Source organism: Benincasa hispida, chromosome 3, assembly GCF_027475165.1.
Source record: "Benincasa hispida cultivar pf3 chromosome 3, pf3_genome.v1.1, whole genome shotgun sequence".
Classification (NCBI taxonomy): Eukaryota; Viridiplantae; Streptophyta; class Magnoliopsida; order Cucurbitales; family Cucurbitaceae; genus Benincasa; species Benincasa hispida.
The window spans coordinates 55375738-55386226 of NC_143480.1; the positions used below are offsets into that span (position 1 = coordinate 55375738).

At 31.1% G+C, this 10489-nt stretch overlaps 1 pseudogene; it reads left to right on the forward strand.

Moving 5' to 3' along the window:
* Window positions 1-6419: 6419 nt before the first annotated feature.
* Window positions 6420-7824, forward strand: LOC150037386 (uncharacterized; annotated as a pseudogene).
* Window positions 7825-10489: the final 2665 nt, after the last annotated feature.

The following is a 10489-nucleotide window of genomic DNA, read 5'->3' on the forward strand; positions in this document are numbered from 1 at the left end:
ACCAAGTAGATCGAGTTTCGTGTGCGGCCATGCAGATCCAGCGTTTATGGGTTGTCTTCATATCGTTCGTGTGCATATCTGGCATTCGAGTGTAGATCTGACCAAGTAGATCGAGTTTCGTGTGCGGCTATGCAGATCACGTACAGATCCGACGTTCGTGGGTTGTCTTCGTGTCGTTCACGTCCAGACTCTGGCATTCGTGTAAAGATCGTGTTTCGCATGCAACTCCAACGTTCGCATGCAGATCCAGTCGTGCAAATCTGGCCGTGCAGATCATGTGTAAATTAAACGTTCACGGGTTGTCATCATCAGTGTTACAAGCTCAATCGTGTTGGGTAAGCCGTCTGATCATCAGATCTGCTCCAATCTCGAGCTCCGATCTAGATCTTTTCAAGCTTGTGGGTTGTTTGTGTTGTTTACTTGGAAAGGTAAAATTTTATTTTCATATGTATTCTCAAGTTCATAATTTAAAATTATTTCATTCATTTTATTTCTATTCTAATGATTAGGCTTCTTGAAATTTTGAAATGTTGGAATTAAATTAGTTTAAGAATATATACTTGGTTGATAGTCTTGCTTGGTGTGGTTCAACTGTATATTAAAACCAATTTTTTTTCATATAAACTAATTTGGTCTTACTTGGTTGATTAAGCTTGCTTGGTGTGGTTCAAGTATTATTTCATTCATTTTATTTTTATTCCAATGATTAAGTTTCTTGAAATTTTGAAATGATGAAATGATGAAATGAAATTCGTTCAAGAATATGTACTTGGTTAATAGTCTTGCTTGGTGTGGTTCAAGTATATATTATAACCATTTTTTTCAATTATATTTTAGTCTTTAATATTTTATTTGTGTTATTCTTTTGATTTTATCTCAAAATTTAATGTAAACTAATCTAGGTATTGTTGTTGATTATGGTTCATAAGATTTTAAAGCGTTGAGATGAAAATTAGTTCATGAATATGAACTTGTTTGATGATCTTGTGTCATCTTTTTGTTTGGTGGTTAATGTGTTTATAGAACATTTTTGTGGGTTTATTTTAGTCTTGAAAATATTTTATTTGTATTCTTTTGTGTTTGTCATGTTAATATAAACAAGTTTTAGGTCTTATTGTTGATTATGGTTAAGTTTACAAACTTAAGGTTACGTAATTTTTCCTTGTTATTGTTTGTCTTTTTTGTCGATTAAGTTGCATATTTTATAATCATGGATAACTCATGGATGAAAATGATTAGAACGTCAACTGAATATGGTTTAGGGGTTGAGATGTTTATTAAAAATAGTCTACAACATTCAAGTATACCGAATGTCATGAGTTGTCCATGTTTGAAATGTGTGAATGCAAAGACTCTAAATGTGAACACAATAAGAGATCACTTATTTTTTTTAATAGTATAGATCAAAGTTACCAGACATGGATTGTTCACGGTGAATAATTATTGATTAAAAGAAACAATGAAAATGTATCAACTAGTGAAAGAGACAAAGTTGATGAGGATAATGTTGATGTTTAGGACACAATTGGAATGTTTGAGGCTGCACACAACTATTTTAATGAAAAATCCGATAATTTTGAAAAATTACTAGACGATGTGAAGAAATCATTATACCCAAATTGTAAAACTTTTACCAAAATTTCTACATTGGTAAAGTTATATAATTTAAAAGCTAAATTTGAATGGAGCGATAAGAGTTTCACTGAGTTGTTGGAATTAATTCATGACATATTATCGAGTCCTAATGAAATTCCAATTTATACTTATGAAGCAAAAAAGATTTTGGGTACTCTTTGAATGAAGTATGAGAAGATTCATGTATGTAGCAACGATTGTTGCTTGTTTAGAAAAGAACTCTCTGCTGCAAATGTATGCCCCATTTATGGTATGTCAAGGTAGAGGCTTCATAAAAATTTAAGGAAAAAGGGCTAAGAATGTCCCAACAAAAGTCATGTGATATTTCTCCTCAATTCTTTGAAAGAATGTTTCGAAGCAAAGAGACTTCAAGTTTATTGAAGTGGCATGCCAAAAAAAAAAAAAAGAAAAAGAAAGAAACATCTGATTTATTACAACATCCCAAAGATGCACTATCGTGAAAAAAAAGTAGATAATTTGTGGCCATAGTTTGGGTCAGAACCTAGAAATCTTCATTTTACTCTTTCCACATATGGGGTAAATCTACACAGAGATCTTGGTAGTTGATATAGTTGTTGGTCAGTGATGTTAGTGACGTACAATCTACCTCTATGGTTGTGTATGAAGCAAATCTTTTTATGTTGATTGCACTAATATCTGGTCCTAAACAATCGGGAAATGACATAGATGTTTATTTAGCTCCGTTAATAGACGATTTGAAAAAACTTTGGAAAGATGGGGTGGAATGTTACAGTGCATATGAATAACAACGTTTCACGATCAAAGCTATTTTATTATGGACCATTAATGATTTTACTGTATATGGTAACTTGTGTGGTTGTACGGTTAAAGAATATCATGCATGTCCAATTTGTGGAGAGAAAACTTCATCCACTTATTTACCAAATGGGAAGAATATGACATATCTCGGACATCGCAAATTTCTACCACATCATCATCCATATAGGAAACAAAAGAAAGCTTTTAATAGTTCACAAAAATTAGAATTTGCACTAGAACCATTGAGTGGGGAACAAATTCTTGTAGAAACGAGTAAGTATCGGGATTTATTTGGTAAGAAAACTATCAAGGAAAAGAACAGTGGAGATAGCCCTTCAACTTGTTGGAAGAAAAAATCTATTCTTTTTTAGTTAGAATACTTGATGTGCGACATTCTTTAGATGTGATAAAAGAATGTGTGTGCAAATCTTATTGGCACGTTGCTTGATATTCCTAATAAAACGAAGGATGGAATAAAAACTCAATTAGATTTGGTGGAGCTGAACATTAGATCAGAGTTAGCCCTTCAAGTGGGAGAATAAAAAATCTTTTTACCTCCAACATGTTATACATTAACACGAGCTGAGAAATTAAGCTTTTGTAAGATACTATCAGAAATTAAAGTACCTGAAGGTTATTTATCGAACATTCAAAGTTTAGTGTCACTCACAAATTTGAATCTTTACAGACTTAAGTCGCATGACCATCACATTTTTATGCAACAATTATTACCTGTAGTTATTCGTGATATTTTACCTAAACATGTAAGACTTGTAATTACTCACCTATGCTTCTTCTTTAATGCTATATATTGCAAGGCAATCGATTCATCTCAGTTAAAGGGTACGCAAGAGGGTATAGTTGTCACTCTATGCCTCTTAGAGAAGTATTTTCCACATCATTCTTCACAATAATGGTACACTTTGTAGTGCATCTCATAAGAGAAGTTGAGTTTTGTGGACATGTTTATTTGAGGTAGATGTATCCTTTCAAACGATACATGAAAGTGTCGAAAACTTATATACAAAATAGAAATTGACCAGAAGGATGTGTTGGAGAAAATTATATTGTCGATGAGACTATAGAGTTTTGTTCTGAATTTATATCTAGAGTTAATTCTATTGGGCTAAACTCATCGATAAGGAAAGCGAATTCAAACACTGATGGAGCATTTTCAGCTGCTTCTTTTATCAGACTGAGTAAGGATGAGTTGGATTAAGCTCATCTTTATGTCATTCAAAATGTAAATTATGTGTTTCCTTATGTCGAGTACGTAGATATCCATCTTATTCTTGTTTTAGGTTAGTTGATTATTCAATGATCTACTAACTTTGGGCTTGAGGCCTGAGTTCGAGAATGTTAGATCCTCAATTCATTTATAATAGGCAACATATAGATATTTTGTCTAAGCTCAATTCTGATAAAGGTAAAAGTAGAAAGTGTTGGGAATCTTCTAGAACTCGCAGTTCATAAATTTTGTGTTAAACATTCTATTTATCAATAAAATATTATTAAGTATATTATTCAATAAAGTTGTTGATATTGCATTCTATTATGAAAATCCTATAAACATATCCATGACTATAATATGAATACTTTAACTTTATATAGTGACACAAACAGGATCAAGTTAATAGTATATAGCCTAAATGGTCTATAAGTATATAGATGAAATTGGGTATCTCGTCCTGGTAACACTATAGGATGCAACCTATTTTGTATAGATAATATAAATGATGTGATCCACAAATCATTCGTGTAGAGACATGTGAGTGGGGGCATCCTATGTAATGAGTTTGCATAAAGACTGGACTACGAAATAGTCATTTTTCTTTATAACGACCGTTTACTGTTAAAACCGACTATTTCATACTAAAGTAACCTAGGATAACTCGATCTTAATCATGAGCTAGCTATGAACTCCTGTTTATTTGGGATTATCCTTTGATCTGCATGGTGAGAGTAGTCTAACAACACTGCTCAATAGCCTTCCATTTTAGGATAAGACTAGATAGATAGTTGAGGACATAGCTCTATGAGATAGAATTCACTCCTACCCGTTTTAGGGTTAGCAAATAAGTTGTTCTCTTAAGTGTTGATTTCAGGTCTTGAGCAATCGGGGCCTCGTCTTCTCATGATAGAGATTGACATGATTCATAAGTGGTCTTATGAATCAATTGTTCATTAGAGGGTCAGTGGAAATTTAAGGAACAAAATATATTTACAGGGGTAAAACTTTAATTTTGACCCAGCTATAAATACGAACAATCTGTGAAGGATCGACTTATTGATTATGGTTAATATGGACATAAATACATCTATAGTGAGGAGAGTGTGACTATCGAGCTATAGTGTTATGTCTTGATAGTTAACGAAAAACAATTAATTCGATTTAAACAGTTTAACCAATTAATTACAAATTGTTGGAGCTCATGATCTATAGGTCCAATAGGTCCTTCTACTAGCTCTATTAGCTCATAAACTGGAATAATGAATTGAGTAATTGATTGGATGAATTTTGAATTCAGGGTTATGAATTTGAAATGTTTAAATTCAGTCTTAGGGTTTATCAATTGATTGTATTCGATGCAATTAAAATGTTTAACTTAATCAAAATTAAAACGAGATTGGAGAATCAATTAATATTTAAATTATGATTTAAATATTGATTATATGATTTTAATCATATTGGTGGAATTGATGTTTTATTAATTTAATATTAAGATATTAAATTAATTAATTAGTTTTATTTAAATTATTTATTTTTGAATTAATTATATAAAACTAAACTTTAAATAAAATAGTTTTATTTAAAATGAAAAATCAAATTTTTTGAATTTATTTTTGAGTTAGTGGATTTTTCCCAAAAATTGGAAAAATCCACTAACTTTACAATGGTGTATTATCACCAATTTCTACCATGAACTCTTTAATCAACACCAAGTAGGAGCTACCCTACATGCAACCATCTTCTAATGCATGGTTTAAGGCTATATAATGAAGCTTCATGGATGGAAATTGGAAGAAGACTGAGTTCTTTATCCTTACTGCTGTAAAACCGAAACTCTACTCCACCCTCACTAGTTCATCTTCAATTCAGCTTGATTAGAGTGTTTCCACCACACATTCCTTCTTGAGCATAGTTGAGAAGATCTCATTGGTGGTCTATCTGAAGAATTCAGCTCAAGCTTGTGGAGATTCTGCTGAAAACGTGAAGAGAACTACAAAGGTATTGTCACGTTCAAACCCTCTTTTGAAAACTTCATGAGTAGCATGTTTAAAACTCAAATTAAATGTAGTTTAAGTACTTATTGATTATGAATTCTTCCGTTGCATGTTATATTACTCCTTCAGAAAGTGGCTTCAAGAAGAGCATATAATCGCACATTCAGTCAATGGTTGTCCACACATGTAATCTCTAGAGCCCTACTATTTGATGTATAATTAAATGTTAACTGCTAAAATGTTATAAAATATATCATAGGTTGCACTAGCTCTAGAAGTTCCCAAAAATTTCACACCACCTTCTTTAAGATGAATAGCTAAAGGGTCTAATTGTGGCAAAATATTGTGGTTACATGGTTAATGGTTACTACTATCACACAAAGAAGCGCGATGACATTAGAAGGGTTCAAAATATTGGAGTTAGTATAACACCTACCTCAATGCAAGTCTCTAGTGCTAAGGACAAAAGCTCTGTCATGTCAAATATGACCTTTTATGGTGTAATACAAGAAATATGGTAGCTTGACTATCATGGAGTATCTTTGATTTTATTCAAATGTAATCGGGTTGAAAATAGAAATAGAGTCAAAACAGATGAGTTTGGGTTTACTATTGTGGACCTCAATCGTATTGGACATAAATTAGACCCATTTATTTTAGCCTCTCAAGCAAAACAAGTCTTCTATGTAAAAGACTCTGCAAATTCGTGTTGGTCAATTGTCTTAACATCTCCACAAGGAACAATTGAAAATGATTTTTATGAAGATGAAATAGGAGATATGCTACAAGAGTGTGGTTTTGGAGGTATGCAAGGAATGCCTAATGTCGATACATCTATTGAGATTGATGATACAACATCCGTATGCATCATAAATGATTGTGAGGGTAAGTGGGTTGATAAATAATGTATTAAACACGATATGTCATTTATTATGATTATATGTATTAAATATTAAGATTATATGTTTTTTGTGTGAGTGATGTTTTCTTTTTCTTTTTTTTTTTTTTTTCCAGGTTCACATGGAAAGATGATAGAAATATCATCCCACAACAAAACAGCAAAATAATGTTCCACGTGGCCGAACTACTATGTCTGAGTTGGCACAAATAAGAACTTCTAGGCAACAGTTGCCCATTGATTATAATGAACATGGACAACCAATTGGATTTGCTGCAAAGAAAATGCAAAGATACATTGGAGTTTGTATTCGACAACAAATATCTATAACATATAAATCTTGGAAAAAAATTCCAAAATATCTTAAAGATAAACTTTTTGATTGTATAACGGTATGTTTTCTATAATTTTGATTCATGTGCATAGTAGTTTATTAGTTTATTATTTAATACTTTTTTCATTGTGCAGATGTCGTTCGATGTGGTTTATAAGTCTAAACATGGTAAATTTATGTCTGCATCTAGGAAGTTTCGGACTTTTAAGATCACATTGACTCAGAAGTTCATACTTCCATCTAAAGATGAATCATTGGTCTTACAATTTCCTCCTCAACAATATTCTCATATAGATCAAGAATAGTGAACATCGTTTGTTAATGAACGATTAAGTAAAGAATGAGATGTAAGTCATTCTAAATAAATGTCAATATTATCATTGTTTTGGTAGGTAACTTCAACTAGTTGGTTGTACAGGAAATCAATCGTCTTCAGAAAGAAAGAAGGTCGAAATGTGTATATAATCATCACATTTCTCATAAGGGATATGCGAATCTTGCCCAAGAATTAGTAACTTTTTTCAATTAAATTAAATATTTTATTTTAATATGTTTATGCTAATTAAATATGTATGTTCATGTAGAACATATCAAGTAATTCTTCTTATCGTTCGATTTTATGGAAAGAAGCACAAAAAGGGAAAAATAATGAATACTTTGATGATGCCACTCGAGAATGTACTAGTTGAATTGTAAGTTTATATTGTGCAAAACTTAAGATGACATATATATAATGTCTGAAACTTGTGATAACATAGATATTGTGTGACAATTTTAATATATTTTATAGGATAAATTAGCTAAAGTCCATGAAGTTGAAGATGTTTTAACTAAAGCATTGGGTATGGATGAACATTGGGGACGTGTTAGAGGAGTAGGCGATTTCTTTTCCCAATCCCAATATTTCAAGTTAATAAAACCAAAGTTCACAATGAGCCAAGAAACAAAATGAGCCTCTGATGAAAAGAATGTTCGACATGTCAAAGAGTCGAGAGACAAAACTCATAGCAAACAATCTCATCAAACTAGATCGTCTGTTGGGAGTGTCACATTTACTGTATCTAAAGAAGAGGATATTGAGAAGACGCCTATTTTTTTTTTTGAGGTAATTGTATTTGTTGTGACTTTAAATTTTAGTCATATTGTGCTTACCCATGCATGACATTAGTTCTTTTAAATTTGTTAAGGGTGCACCATGTAACTTGGCTATAGGATCTCTAGATAATATTGTTGCAGTAGCCACAGTGTTTGATGATGATGTGGCATGTTCTACGGTTAAAGTACTGATAGACATTATAATTGGAGAAGATTTGTCAATATCGATTCCTGTGAAAGAAAAAATAGAGTCTTTAAATCAAGTGTTGCATAACATGGCCTCATGAATTTGTAATTATGACCAACGAGGAAAAAGTATACCTCTTTTCACTATATGAGTTTGATTATTTATTATTTTTCGTACTTAATTTGTAACTTTGGTTATGGTAGGAGCATTCAACAATTAAGAGATTTGTCAATACCAATTCCTCCAAATATACGAACACCAACGACACCATCAAGCTCTTGAATGTACATGCCATACATAGACATAATTTGTATCAAATTGAACGAGCACATGTTTGGAAGAGGCAAATTTATTTATTTAGGCCGTGATGATCTGAATCATTATTGCAGTATGGTTGAAATTGGTTATATGTATATATTGACATACATTGCTTAAGTATTACTCATATTGATTCACAATCTTCATATATATATATATATATTTTTTTTCATATTTAAATAATAACTTTTTCTTTGCTTAGGTATCTTTGAGATGAATGTGACCGTGATATTACCAAGAAGTTTTTTTTTTAAATTTTTATAATTGACCAAGTAAAAATATCGCCACATGTGAAGTCTCTAGATCTTCGATCTTAAAATTTACCTATCCAACTAGAATTGGCTAATTTGGACTAATTAGTTCTTATTCCATATAACACATCGTAAGTAAATACAAGTTCTTTAGTTATTTTTAATTTGCATTATACACGTACTAATTTTTCAAAATTGTTGCTTATTATAGTTATCATTGGATATTAAATGTAATCAATCTTCAAAAAAATTGTGTTTATGTTTTAAACTCTATTCGAAGTAAGGTTCAAGAGAAATTTCATGGAGTTATAAATATGTAAGTGTAACTAAACTTTCTTAGCTCTTAATTCAAGTATTTATGTTTGGCTAATGTTTTCAAATTATTTAGCGGATTGAAAACATGGCAAGCCAAGCACGATCTCCAACATCATCGGTCTTCTCCAAAATGGAAACCTATAAAAATAAATTTACATTCATATTTTAACAAATTATGTTTATTCAAACATAAGAATAATTGTTTTCAACTTCTTCACATACAGTGTCCTCGTCAATTAGATTCTGTAGGATGCAGATATTATGTGCAAAAGTATATACACAAAATAGTGCATAATCCTACTACTCCCATTACTAGTCTCGTGCGTAAATTTTTTTTTTTTTTTTTTATATACTAGCTTTAATTTAATAAATTATATAAACTTATGTTGAGTTTATCTTCTTCTTTTCTTCTTCTTCTTCTTTTTTTTTTTTTTTTTTTTTTTTTTTTTTTTTTTTTTTTTAGTTCAATACAAAAAAATGCATATATCTAAGGAGAGATTGACGTAATGCGAACGCAATGGGCAAGTCTTGTTGGGCAATTTGTGTAAGGATGTACTTATTGTTTTTTTGTCTCAAGAATGTACATGCTAGCTTAGAATGAATCTTGACGAGTTTTGAGTAAAATATGCAAGTTTAGAATGAATCTGAGGTACTAATTGTTGGTTTGTGGATAGACAAATTATTATCTAACCATGATCTTTTTATTGGAAGATTTATGTATAATTTTTTGGTTTATAGGTATTTGGTGTAAGTACTCATGGAAGTACTAATTGATATTCGTGGAGGGCAGAAATGATTATTAATATCATAGAAGTGTTTGGTATTTCTGATTGTAGTTTTGGAGAAGCGGGTGGTTCCATATGAGTGTTGGATATGATAATTTTAATCGTTGTTCTATGGAAGTGTGCTATTGATTACAAATGTTAGTTAGTATGTTTATTCATATTTAATAAGTACTTATAGAATGGATTAGAAGTACTAATTATTGTTTGTGGATAAATTATTATAGAAGTGTGCTTCATTGCAACTAACTTTGTATTTAGTTTTGTGGTAGGGTGTATTGTTGTGTCTATTGTTATATTTTAAGTTTGGGTTATGTGCATTTATAGGTAGAAGAGATATATTGTTGGCTTGTCATGCAGAATATAACAGGCACACATTACAGTAAATAATTTTTATATTTTTAATAAAATACGACGATGGACATTTTCTGACCCAATACGAGACATATAATGACGTTTTTAACTCTTTGACCAACATTAAAAATAGATTGAACAATTTTAAAAATGAGGCATAAAAAAGCGGACAATTATTGAAAAAAATTGGTAAAAAATCGACATTGAAGATGGTGTACAATGTCGGTTTTCAACCGACATTGAAGATAATTGATACTGAAGTTTTGGTTAGCTACAATGTCGGTTTAAAACCGACATTAAAGATCTTTTATAACA